Source organism: Lepidothrix coronata, unplaced genomic scaffold (assembly GCF_001604755.1).
Source record: "Lepidothrix coronata isolate B3197 unplaced genomic scaffold, Lepidothrix_coronata-1.0 Scaffold37, whole genome shotgun sequence".
NCBI classification, from domain to species: Eukaryota; Metazoa; Chordata; class Aves; order Passeriformes; family Pipridae; genus Lepidothrix; species Lepidothrix coronata.
Window position 1 is genome coordinate 7018767 of NW_016690217.1, and position 14032 is coordinate 7032798.

Sequence of the window (14032 nt, forward strand, 5' to 3'; positions counted from 1 at the left end):
TATCCACTGGAATTATGTAAGAGGTGGATGACTGGACATTTTTCTTTCAAGCTTGTAAACTATATACATATATGTTACCAAAACTACCACACTTTGTGCTGAACTCAAGACTCCTCACACATGCCAAGCAATCAAAAGACATCTAGCAGACCAGGAACTTTAGGGACATAACCGATAATGTCATTTCTAAAGAGACTCCAAATGAACCTACTTCTATTTTCAGCCCGTCTGAGGACATTGGTGTCTTTGGATACATTTAAATGATCTTTTTCTATTTTTTCTTTCCTAGACAAAGTTGGCATCCGCATCCTCTCAGGCACCTAAGCTGGCTGAGTTTTCATAGAGCACTTCCTTGAACAAAGATGCCTAAATTAAGCTTGAGTTACACTTTAGATTCCTAAGTGCTTTTTTGGATGTCAACCAGACTAAGAAACTTGTACAAGGTCACTTAGGAAGTCTATGGTAGAAAAGAAAACTGATCTGGGGTCTCTGAGGTCTAGGACTAGCACCCACAGCACTAGGACAGCTTTCATCCCTCTGCTGCTCCTATCAAACCAAAAATGACACAAAAGATCAGAAAAGCTAACGACAGGAATGAACATGTTCTGGGATCAAGTAATTTCATCTACAGGACTCTGAAACATGATCTCTACTTACTTTTATTCATTTATTACTTTCTTACCCTCTGCAGATGATTGCAGAAATGCCAAATCCATCTATTTATAAAGCAGTGAAACAGTCAAGTGTTCTCTAATGTACCACTTCCAAGTGCAAGCAATATATGCTGACCAGCTTGTAACTGTCTTGGCAAGGCTTTACACACCTGTTAGGATTTTAATTTATCAAAGACAGACGTATTTATATTTCTGTCTACAGCTGCATGCTCTTACAGTAGGAAAGGATGTTACACCACCACCAGTGTTTTAAGAGCAGCCAGGAAACTTAGAGTTAAGGTTTGTTGCTCTGTCCTTAGCTCACCCCTGCTCTCATATATGCATAGAAGCAGCCCACTAACAGAGCTGATAAAAGGTAAAGACCAAGAATCAAATCCAACTAGAAAAACACCAGTTGAGTTCACTGTAATGTCATGCTGAAATAAACCAAACTCTAGCAAATGTTAGAAAAAAGCTTGAATTATGCCTACCATTGTCTAGACGACGTGGTGTTCAGATTTGGCATGTTTGATTTTTTTTTGATTAATGAAGGAGATTATAACAGACTTTCTCATTTGAAGACTTTTAATATTCTTCACACATAATAACATCCTCCAAGGATCTCAGGGAGTCTACAGGTACTCCCACTGAGTCCCTGATGCTTTCTGCAGATGTGGTGCAATTTTCATAGACCCATTTCTTTCAGATCCATTAAACACATAAGTGATACATTCCCATTATCAGCAGATCATTGAAGTGATAGATAGTAATGACTCCTCAGGAGTTAGACTGTATATCAACCTGCAGCAGAGTGTGTTTTAGAGACCAGGTATAAATTCCATAAGAAATTTTGAAAGGACTTTGACTCAACCAGCATCTAACAGCTCCACCATCCTGCAGTGACAGTAAGAGATTAGGTATTGCCCTGCATCCAGTCCACAGCAGAACTGAGATTAGTGGGAGCTGAACACTTAGAGGTAGCACAGTCTCAGTCTGAAAGTTTATTTTTAAAAAGACTGTTATTTTTAATTTTTTTAACTCTCAAGCTTATTGCTTTCATATAATTCCAATAATGTGTTTATTTGTGAGAAAGATTGAACTGTCAGAATTTTCTGAAATTAATCGTGATTAATCTATTTCCACCTTTGACAACACATACTGCTTTGTACTTTCTACCCCTGATCTTCCTAACTTAATATCTTCCCATCTCACAAAAAAAAATAGTTCATCCACAGGATACTTTATTTAAGAACATTCCATCTCATATTATCATTAATCACAATTATCACCTCTAAAATTATTCCAACATTGCATCACTTCATTAAAGAATATTCATCCTGTGTTCTGCTGTCAATAATTACGCATGTCCTTACTGATACCTCAAAACCCAGCCACCACCCACACAGTCCAATCCTTGAAATCACGATTTCAAGGTGTAGAGGTTTGATATAGCATGACCAGTGTGAATATAAACAAGTCAAATTTTATGAAGAAAACAGCATTTTATGCATTATTAATGACTGAAGAAAAGGATCAAAATAAGTAATTAACCATGGGGTAGTATCACAAAATCATTTAGGTTGAAAAAGACCTCTAAGATCATCAAGTCCAATTGTTAACCCAGCACTACCAAGCCCACTATTAAACCATGTCCTCAAGTGCTACAGAAAAATATTTCAGATATACCAGACAACACTGCAAAATTTCTGTATAGTTCTAAACTATTATAGGTAAAGATGCATTAGTCAGGTTTTTATAGTGTACTTAATTTCTTTTTCTTGGAGGGGTCCCCCCCCACCGGAACTGCGCGGCCCGGGGCCCCGCAGCCCCAGCGCGGGAAAGGAGAGGGGGAGCCTCGCTGGTGCGGCTTTGTGCCCTCGTGGGAGAGGAGAGGGGAAGCCTCGGAGCACACAGAGGTTTGCCGGCCTGGTCTGGGGGAGGGGAAGGGTGCCGGGTGGGCTGTGGGTGGGCCGTGGGGGTCCTTCNGTGGGTGGGCCGTGGGGGTCCTTCGGACGGGCGGGCGGGCGGGCAGGTGAGAGGGTGGGTGGGGCAGCCCTGCATGAAGTGTCACAGATAAGCGGAGCTTGGCCGGCGTGGCCTTGCGCCCTCATGGGAGAGGAGAGAGGAAGCCTCGCAGCACACAGAGGTTTGCTGGCCTGGTCTGGGGGAGGGGAAGGGTGCCGGGTGGGCTGTGGGTGGGCCATGGGGGTCCTTCGGACTGGCAGCCGGGAGGGAGGGCAGATGGGCCAGCCCTGCATGAAGTGTCACAGGTAAGTGGTGCGTGGGAAGATATGAGGTAACACGGTGAAGGGAGGACAAGGTCAGGGTGGATAATGGTTTCTTCTCGGGAATTGGGGGTATCGGCTGGGCTAGGGCCTTGAGAGGTACTCGAGCCCCGGGTGGGTACAGGGGCTGGAAGGGTTTTGTTTGTTTGTTTGTTTTTGGCTCACCTGCAGCTACTGCCCAGGCTCAGTATGTTCTGGATATATTTGTTACATCCCGCAAGAGTGGTCAGGACAAAGGGTTGTTCCTGGGTATTTCCTTGGGATTGAATATAGACAGGTGGCAGAAAAGTAGGAAGTGAAAGATCTGCCCTAATCGTTTTAATAGGAATGTAGCCTGTGTAACCCTATGTGGTTGTGAGCTATGCTGGCAATGGTACATCCCTTTGGTAGGGTCGCCCATGCCAGACAGGTCAAAACCGTAGGGTCAGACACAATACACCTCTGGGCAGGATGAGCTCGTCAGCCTTCTGGCAGTCACCCTTGGAGAAGGACAACTCTAATCCCAAACCGGGGCAGATGGAGCTCACTTAGCCCTGTAAGGCCATCCATCTAAGAGAAGGACACTCTAATCAAACCTACGTCCTGAGGATCGCTGCCACCGTCCAAGCTTGCTAGGCCCTGGCAGATGAACCTTAGGATTAAAGGATGGGCTCAGTTCCGTGCATGCTGCGTCTCACCTAAAAAATCCACTGCGCAGGCTCAAAGGCTTTACCCACATTCGCAAAGCCCTGTAGCGACGGGCGAGGGTCGAAATGGCAGGTGAAAGGTGCACTGGAAGCCACAGACCCAAGCCTGCATGTGGATATTGGTCATTTGAGACTGACTGGGGATGACAGTCTCTTGGGGCAGCACCCTGAACCACCAAGCAGCCTTTTCAAGGACAGCGCTGCTTGCTCCACTCAGAGAAGGGCCTAGAAAACACGACCTAAACAAAGCTCATCTCCACATTTCACCCAGTTGGTTAACTGCGACCAACAGACATCTTCTTCTAATGTGGTCACACAAAGATCAAGAGACAAAGGCATACACCTACCTCCAAAGGTGTAACCAAACTGACTTTAGCATGCTGGAACATCCGAACCATGCTTGATTCTGCGAATAGTGGATGCCCTGAGTGTCACTCTGCCCTAATTGCCCACGACCTATCACGTCTCAATATCAACATAGCTGATCTCAGCGAAGTCTGTCTCCACGAGGAAGGCAGCCTTAGAGAACAGGGTGCTGGCTACACACTCTTTTGGTCAGGTAAAACCAGAACCGAAAGGCATCTCTTAGGAGTTGGCTTCATGATCAAAAACTCTATTGTCCCTAAACTCAAAAATCTGCCGACAGGTCACTCTGACCACATTATCTCCCTACGCCTTCCACTACACAACAAGCAACATGTTGTCCTCTTTAGTATATATGCCCCAACTCTCCAAGCTGACCCTGCCCAAAAAGATAAATTTTACACAGACCTGTGCCGCCTTACCCAAAAGGTTCCTGCAGATGATAAGATCATTATCCTTGGTGATTTCAACGCCAGAGTAGGAAAGACCTTTGAAGCCTGGAAAGAAGTATTAGGCAAGCATGGTGTTGGAAACTGCAAAAATAATGGTCACCTTCTGCTAGAATTCTATGTGGAGAAACAGCTCACCATCACTAATACTATCTTTCAACAGAAAAATAGTCTGAAGACAACATGGAATGCATCCTAGATCTAAGCATTGGCATCTCATTGATTATGTCTTGGTGCAATGGAGAGATATTCATGATGTCCATCACGCACTGTATTCACAATCTTTTTCAGCATGATGCTCCAAAAGGCCATGGCAGACCTCAAGGATCAGGACAGTATCTACATTTGATACCATACTGATGGAAGCCTATTCTACCTAAGGCGACTGAAGGCCCACACCAAGACCTTAAACCATCTTGTCCAGGAGCTGCTTTATGCTGATGACGCCGCCCTTGTCGCCCACAAAGAAGCAGCTCTGCAGCATTTAACATCCTGCTTTGCGGACGCTGCTGAGCTCTTTGGGCTGGAAGTCAGTCTAAAGAAGACAGAAGTTCTCTATCAACTGGCACCTCAGGAAGTCTTCCATCATCCCCATATCACCATTGGCCAATCAGAGCTCAAATCAGTCCAGCAGTTTAATTACCTAGGAAGCCTCATCTCCTCAGATGGTAAGATTGATGGAGAGATAGACAACAGGTTAGCAAAGGCATACAGTGCTTTTGGAAAAGTCCATAAAAGAGTTTGGTGAAATAAACACTTGAAGAAAGGTACAAAGATCAGTGTTTACAGAGCCATAGTGTTGTCTACTCTTTTATATGGTTCCGAATAATGGGTCATCTACCGCCACCACCTGCAACTCCTAGAACGCTTCCATCAACGCTGCCTCTGTACAATCCTAAACATCCACTGGTCAGATTTTGTAACCAACACATCTGTTCTAGAACAAGCAGCAGTCACAAGCATTGAGGCCATGTTGCTGAGAACACAGCTGCGATGGGCAGGGAACGTCTCAAGGATGAAGGACCACTGCCTCTCTAAGATCTTACTTTATGGTGAACTTGCCACTGGCTACCGTAAGAGAGGAGCCCTGAAGAAAAGATACAAGGACTCCCTGAAACAACATCTCAGCCCTGGCCATATTGATCACCATAACTGGTCTACTCTGGCCTCCAACCGGGAGGCCTGGAGACACGCCATCTATAACGCTGCTGCTTCCTTTGAGAATGCCTGCAGGATCACTCTTGAGGAGAAAAGACAATGCAGAAAGAATCGTACCTTGCAGAATTTACCACCTAAGGAGTATTTCTGCTGTGCCTTTTGCAATTGGGCACGTCTGTCTCGTATTGGACTTATTAGCCACCAGCGTGCTTGTAACAAATGTGGATAGTGCCTTTCCCAAGTCTTCATTCACGAAGCCTAGCCATGATGATGATGATGATGATGATGATGAATTTCTTTTTCTTAAATAAGAGTTTAATATTGATCATATTGGCATGTAATAACTTTCTGAGTCATCCAGATATATTTTTCCTATATTAATTAGTTGAACTTTTTAACTGAATCTTCAAGACAAAATAGAACCATTTGTGATAAATAAACAAATAATACATTGTAATATAATCTTCACAGTTTTTTAATTAGAAGATTTATTAGAAAAACAATTATTAACTGACAAAACTTGAATTTTATAAACAACACAGAACACAGCAAGAACAAAAATTACTCCCAGTCTGAGACTTCTGTATTTCTGTGCAAGTCTTCCCATTTCAGTTACTTATAACTTTAAAAATTTACTTTTTAGAATAGAGTTGGTTTACTTCCTGGAGAGACTTCCAAACCTCTACAGCAATTCTTGATGACAGCAATGAGAACTAATGCCTGTTTTTTCTAATAAAAGTACTTCAGTAATATTTGACTGGGCTGAACAACTTGAACACTTTACTTTTGTTGTTCCAGGGATTAGTATGGTGTTCCAAAACTGGAAGAAATAAGCACTAATGGGATCCCTCAGTGTGCTTCACAAGGTGTTGGCTACAAAGTACCACACCTGAAATGTTTCTACACCACCGCATGCAGCATGAGAAACAAAGAAGAGAAGCTCGATGTTTTGGTCCAGTCCCAGAGGTTTGACATCATTGGTATATGTAAAACCTGGTGGGATGAGACCTGTGACTTGACTGCCCTGTTGGATGGTTATAGGCTCTTTGGGAGGGATAGGCAGGGAAGAAGAGGTACGGGAGTGGTATTTTATGTAATGGAAGGGCTAGAATGTGTGGAGCTTATGGTTGCCAATGGCACAGTTTGGAGCCTCTAGGCAAGAATCAAGACGCAAACAAATAACGTGGATGTCATCATGGGAGTCTACTATAGACTTCTTGGCCAGGATGATACCAACGAATTATTCTTTAAGAAACTAAGGGACAATTCCAAGTCAACTCCCCTTGTCCTTATGGGGGACTTCACCCTGTCAAAAATTAACTGGGAGCATCACACAGCTGGTTCAACCTGGGCCAGAAAATTCCTAAAAACCTGGATGACAACTTCATGGAACAGGCTCTAAAGGGAGCCAAAACAAAAGGATGCCCCCCTTTATCTGCCACTTGTCAATAGAATGGATCTCATGAGCGAAGTGGAGTCTGGTGGCCATCTTCTTCCCTGCCTATCCCTCCCAAAGAGCCTATAACCACAAAATGATCAAGTTTAAAATCTGTGTTGACAGGAGGAAAATTACAGCAAACCTCAGCTCTGGACATGAGGAGAGCAGACTTCAGGCTGTTCAGGGAATTAGTAAGTAAGGTCCCTTCAGAAAATGCTTTTGCAGGTGCAGGGGTCCATTAGTGATGGTCATTTTTAAACACCGCCTCCTAAGGGCACAGGAGCATACAATTCCCAAATGTCTTCCTGCTTGGCTGCAGGAATCTTCTCTTGGAAATAAGGCAAAAAAGGAAGGTGTATGACTAATGGAAGCAAGGTGTAAGGGGGGTACTTTTGAATTAGATGATCAATGGAGCATAGAGGCGTGAGAATGGAATCGTATTAGGATGTGAAACCAGCTAGAGTATGGTACAATGTAACTTCATGGCACAAGCTAATTGTAAGGTCCATTGTGCTTTTTAGCAAGTCAGCTTGATATCCCCCATTATCAGAGCTGAGTTCTTCCTTGGTTTTGCTACATACTGCAAGATAGATACATCTACCCTTGAAACACAATGGTAGAGGTCATACATAGGGGTGAGAAAGATGATGATGGGAGGAAGATTATGTGGGCAGGGGTCGCTCGCCCCTTGCCCTACAAGTAGGGCATGCGCAGACTGTTGCCATGAGGTAATGATCAGGCGGTGTTTGGCTGCCACTCAGGCATCACCTTATACTGCGTACTGGCCCTACGTAGTGTAATGTGGAACTGATAAAAATGGGGTGTTGAGACTGCTGAGTTGAGCGATACTCATCCTACCACCGAGACTGTGTTGCTCTGCGGAGATGCCCGCTAAGCATGGGTACCGACCAACTGCTGCAGATCCTGACAGCCCTGGCCTGTCTGTGTGGGTAAGCACAGTTTTTTGATAGGAAGCAACTGAGAGAACAAACTTTTTGATATCCTTTTAGTCTTCCTTTAATTCCCCTTTTATGTTTATAGTTTTTTTTTCCTTTAGTTTCCCTTTTTACTAACCAATATTGGGTTATCCATAATATTGTGTTAAGATCCTTTTTTTTTTTGGTATCCCTTTTCACTAATTAATACTGTATTAAATGCTGTTCGTAGTATTTGTTTTAATGCCACCTGATAATATAGTTATTTTGTATCCTTTTTTAGTTTTTAATTCCTCTTGCTAGGTTTGTCACTGTTACTTTTTATTCTCTCTGTAATAAAAGATATTTTGTGCGTTTGAGTATTTTTGGAACTTGTCTTTATTCCAGACATGTATCCAAACGAACTGCTACACAAGGCCAGGGGAAGAATTCAGAGATGCTGCTCGCCACTGTAGGGAGAAAATTTACCTGGCCAAAGCTCAACTGGAGTTGAAGCTGGCCAGAAATGTGGGGGACAATAAAAAGATTTTTTTCCAAATATATTAATGGGTATAGGGAGTATAGAAATGCTATCAGCCCATTATAGGAAGAGGATGGTTACTTCACAAACAGGGACAGAGACAAGGCAGAGGTGTTCAATCCTTTCTTTTCCTGTGTCTTCAACATGGATGATGGACCAAGGGGATCTCGGTGCCCTGAGTGGGAGGACAATGACTGTGAGAATGATCAACTCCCATTCAACCCTGAAACTGTGCAGAATCTGCTGCTCCAGCTGGATCCCTACAAATCTATGTGGCCTGATGGGATTCATCCCAGAATCCTCAAAGGGCTGGCTGATGTCATCACAAAGCCTCTCTTGATGATTTTGGAGCAGTCCTGGGAATCCAAAGAGGTCTCAAGCTGACTGGAAGCTGGCGAGTGTTGTCCCAATTTTCAAGAAGGACAAGAAGGACAATCCTGGAAAGTACAGGCCTATCAGTCTCACTTCAGTGCCTGATAAAGTTATTGGAGAAGATTATTCTGGAAAGTATTGGAAAACACCAGAAAGACAACACTGTCATTGTTCACAACCAGCAGGGCTTCGTGAAAGTCCTGCTTATGAAACCTGACTTGTTTCTATGACAAGGTAACCTACCTAGTTGACCAAGGGAAGCCAGTTGATGTAATCTTTTGGAATTTCAGTAAAGCTTTCAATACCGTTTCTTACAGAAACCTGGACAAAATGTCCAGCACACAACTGGGTAAATCCATCATGGGTAGGTGAGCTATTGGCCTGTGGGTGAAGCACAGAGGGTCATAGTGAATGGGGTAATATCAGACTGGTGACCTGTCACTAGTGGGGCTCCATAGGGCTCTATCTTGGGCCCTGTGCTCTTCAACATCTTCAGAAATGACTTGGACGCAGAACTGGAAGGGATATTAAGCAAGTTTGCAGACAACATAAAACTGGGAGGAGCTGTTGCCTCCCTTGAAGGCAGGGAGGCCCTGCAGAGAGACCTTGATGAATTAGAGGGCCGGATAATCACCAACCATATGAAGTTCAACAAGGGAAAGTGCCAGATTCTGCACCTGGGGTGGGGTAACCCTGGATGTACATACAGGCTGGAGAATGAGATGCGGGAAAGAAGTGCTGTGGAAAGGGTCCTGGGGTTCTTGGTTGATGGCCAGTTGAATATGAGTCAGCAGTGCCCTGGCAGCCAGGAGAGCCAACCATGTCCTGGGGAGCATCAGGCAAAGCATCGGCAGCCGGTCGAGGGAGGTGATTGTCCCGCTCTGCTCTGCACTGGTGGGGCCCCACTTGAATATTGTGGCAGTTTTGGGCACCACAATATAAGAAATATATTAAGCTATCATAGAGTGTCCAAAGGAGGGCAAGAAATACTGTGAAGGGCCTTGAGAGGAAGCCATATGAGGAGTGGCTGAGGTCACTTGGTCTGTTTAGCCTGAGGAAGAGGAGACTCAGGGGAGACCTCATTGCAGTTACAACTTCCTCATGAGGGGAAGAAGAGGGACAGGACTGATCTCTGTGGTGACTAGTGACAGGATCTAAGGGAATGGTCTGAAGTTGTGTCAGGGCAGGTTTAGGTTGGATATTAGAAAGAGGTTCTTCACCCAGAGGGTGGTTGGGTGCTGGAAGAGGCTCCCCAGGGAAGTGGTCACAGCACCAAACCTGACAGAGTTCACAAAGTGTTTGGACAATACTCTCAGGCACGTGCTGTGACTGTTGGGGATAGTCCTGTGCAGGACTAAGGGTTGGACTCCATGATCCTTGAGGGTCCCTTCTAATTCAGTATATTCTCTGTTTATGTAATTGATTCTAGATACGTCCGTGTACAGTTTATACAACATATTTAAGTGCATTAAATTTTTGCAAACATGTCCCAGTACAGATGTAAAACTCACATTAACTTAATATGCAATGCATATAAAAACATGCATTTAGTAAGAATAGCAAGCTAAAGAAAACTAATAAGCTGCTAGCAACCTAAAAATGCAAGCACTGGTTGCTGCATCTATCATTTTTAATTAGGTTACTAGCAGCCGCTGATTGTACTTCAGTCATTAAGCAGATAGATCAGAAAGAAATAAAAGGGCAGTGATTTCTGTACATTTTCTATGTCATATTCTTTATATTATTGTTAAAAGTGGAATACCTTACTTCTCTTGCAGTAAGTAAATTTCTAGTGCTGTGAAGAAAAATCAAATACACAACTAAGAGTTGTGAATTTCCTGTAGTTCCATTTAACTATTGGTCTAGCTCCCATGGCACAGTCTCAACTGTAAAGCAAAGTTTGGCAATCTGAATTTCAGGAAAAGCTCAAGCACTATACACTCAGAGGAAAATGAATTCTAAAGTGCAAATATCCCTGCTGTCATACCAAGTTGGCTCACTTTTTTGCTCCAATTCCTTTAGTTTCATGATATGTCTCATCTTGGTTTAGCTCATTGACAAAGGACAAGTTTACTGCAACTTTAAATTGGTTTATATTGGCTTGAGGGAGTCTTGCCCAGTCAGGGTTTAGTCAGAAATGGTTTATGTTGACATAACTTAGATTTGGGCACTCAGTTGCCTTCATTTTCTTTTCAGTTTACCACACTTTGAAACTCACTGACATATATCCTCGCCTGAAGGCAAAGGAGTTTCTTTTCCATAGACACTTGAAATATTCAACCATACTTCAGCTTTTTCTTTGGTTATGAACTTCAACAGCTTTTTGGGTAGGTGCTGAAACCAAAAAGCATGTTACAGAATGAGCTTAAAACTTAATACCTCATAGATACCCTGTACAAACATACGGTCCAGTGCAAATAAGTAAAATAGGTATTTTAAGAAATAAACTTTGGTATTTAGAAAGAATGTTCCAGAATTTTAATACAATCAACAAGTTTGAAATAGCAGCTTATATAAGATGTTCTTTGACAGTGACAGGAACATCTTTCAGCACAGCAGACATACTGCTGTATGACAGCCATTGTTGACAACAGTGAGGTGCTAAAGCCCAAACTGGCCCTATACCTATTTGTCTGGGCGTGGTAAATGTGTAGTTCCCATTGTTCCCATTACTTAGTGTTGTCACTTAATGTTTCTTTGGAAATTGTCTGTATTAAGAGAAAATGAAAATATTTAGATTTTTAACAAATCTAAGTGAATAATACAAAACTCATGTACTTTTTCTTTTGACAGTTCTATTTGTGTCTTTTACTTCATGTATGCCTTGTCATCCCACTTCTCCCTTACTTCCTACAGTCTCTGTTGGTGCTTCCCTGAGCTTGTCTAGATTGCACAGAGGAAAAGAGAAAGTAAAGTCTTGCACACATCTGTGTTATCCCTCCAGTCATTGCTCATTTTTCTGTGGAAAGTGGGTAGTTCTTCAAAAGGAGCTCTATACAACTTTTTCGGAGTTACTATGAAGAGGTATTTCAGATAATTCTAGAGTCAGTATGAAAAAAAATGGCATTGAGTCACTTTTGCTCACTTTCCACTTCCAAATGGCAATAAGAGATGCTGATGGACTTAATTTGCATGCTTGATATGAAGTGACTTTGCAATGCAGAATCATCTGAACACTCTGAGAAGTTAAAGGAGTAAAAGAAGGTTACCTAATCATTTATCTTGTCCCAAAAGCCTATTTTCCATTCTCCAGGAGTGAAGAACTTTTTATTTTATTACCTTTATTGCATTTCTGATGGAAGCTCAATTGAGGGAAAACTCAGCTGGTCAATAATGTGGTGACAGTTTTTGCCTCCATCTAACCCATTAATTCCAATAACAAAGAAAAACAAGTATAGCTAGCTGTTTTGGACATGATGAATGACTCAGAGAAACCAAGGATGGCTTTAGAAGAAGCACTTAGAAGATTGCAGCCCCACCATTCACACAGCCCGGCAAAAGGCATGCTCTAGGTCACGTGCATTACCAGTCCTATCACTCAGCCCTGAGCATAAAAGCCCCACTGATGTCTGTTCCCACTTGTAGAACCTGAGGCAACAGTTAGGAAAATAGTGGCCTTCATCTGATCCACGCCTCAAGGGGTCTAACTTAATTGCCAGCACTTGAAAATTCAACCGCGATTATCTATTATTTGATGACATCCAAGGAAAGAGAGGACTCCTTGGCAGATCTCTGCAATCAAGCAGAAGCAGTGCCTTGTGCCCATACCTCTAATTTTTGCTATATCTTGACCTTTCTGACAGCTCCAATAATGGCAGGGGAGTAGATGAGTGTATCTCTGTCACCTAATCTCTTGTTCAGGTACCCAGTAGAACATTGTTTTTCCATCATGCTTGTAAACCTAGCTCAATTATGTCTGTAGCCTGTACCAAAGCATTTAGTCCCAGAAAATACTGTTGTCTCCATATCCTACTCATAAAGGAATTTTCTTCCTCCTTAGTCCTTGTCGCTAAATTAATTTAGCTTACATTTATATAGAAAACATCTTTACCAAAGATACGTAATGACCCATTCATTCTTTATTTGCAGTGCTTCATTGTTAAATATATTTGAAGACATGATGTTTTCCCCAAAGTCAAAAGATCTGCCAGCTTTCACAGTGTATTTACTTGACAGGCTTCATTGGCAGCTGTAGTCATAACAGAAATATTTGTCTTATTCCACTGAACGACAGGTGAAGATGACACATTTAGATCCTCATGAATTATTATGTTAGGCCCAAATGGAAAAAGATTTTAAAAAAGTCAGATTATTCCTATTGGACAAAATGTCCTTAGACACAAGTTTCACATTTTGATATTTTTCATTTTCAGCACTTCAGGGAGGACTAGAAGGTGAAGCACTACTAACAATGATAGAAGACACTACCACCATATGTGAAAATCATCTTATCATAGCTTAGAGTTTGTCATGTCATCCTGCAGAAGGCTGAATGATGTCTGGATTTCACATGTTAATGTGTGCTGGCAGAAGTATAATATAGGTTACTAAAGCAATGGTAACTTAACCCTTTAGATTATTGAAAATTATGAAGGAGAGAAAAAATTAAAATTCTAATATTTTACTGAACAAAAAGCTGGCTATTTTGTAATCCTCCAAGTGAAATCCTATTTATAGCAACAGTGTAATCAAATAGTATGCAATCACTCTGAGGTTTGCAACATTTGACAAATTGTAATTTTGTTCTTCACAAACTCCTAAACACTTCCTGCTAAGTGACAACAAGCATCAGCAAGTTTTAACATTCCTTCTGCAGCTTCTTTATCTCACTATAAAGAACAGATGCCGTTTTGGGGCTGCTGTGTGCTCTTCTGTTCTTTGTGTAATATGCACATGTATACGTGTGTGTGCATCCCATGAAAATGTGATAGCCAAGGCCCATTTCAAATGCTTTTTCTGTAGTACACAGTAAGCAAACAGCTGGCTCTAGGCAAGAATGCTCTGTCAATCATGGTAAAAACATTATCCACATGATATTTCATGGCAAAAGTGACAGAATTCTCAGCATTAATAATGGAATTTGGGCTGTTAAAATATACAAAGATGCTCTCAGAATGTTTTCTAGCATGTCTGTGAAAACTATTTTCTATTTCTGCCCTTCACCAATAACAAG

The 14032-nt window shown here is 42.3% G+C and overlaps 1 long non-coding RNA gene across 1 annotated transcript in view; it reads left to right on the forward strand.

Moving 5' to 3' along the window:
- Positions 1 to 2466: 2466 nt before the first annotated feature.
- Positions 2467 to 14032, forward strand: part of LOC108496149 — a 31460-nt gene continuing 19894 nt past the window's right edge. The window contains exon 1 of the long non-coding RNA XR_001874344.1: positions 2467 to 2569. This is a non-coding gene — a long non-coding RNA (uncharacterized LOC108496149). The remainder of the gene's footprint in view (positions 2570 to 14032) is intronic.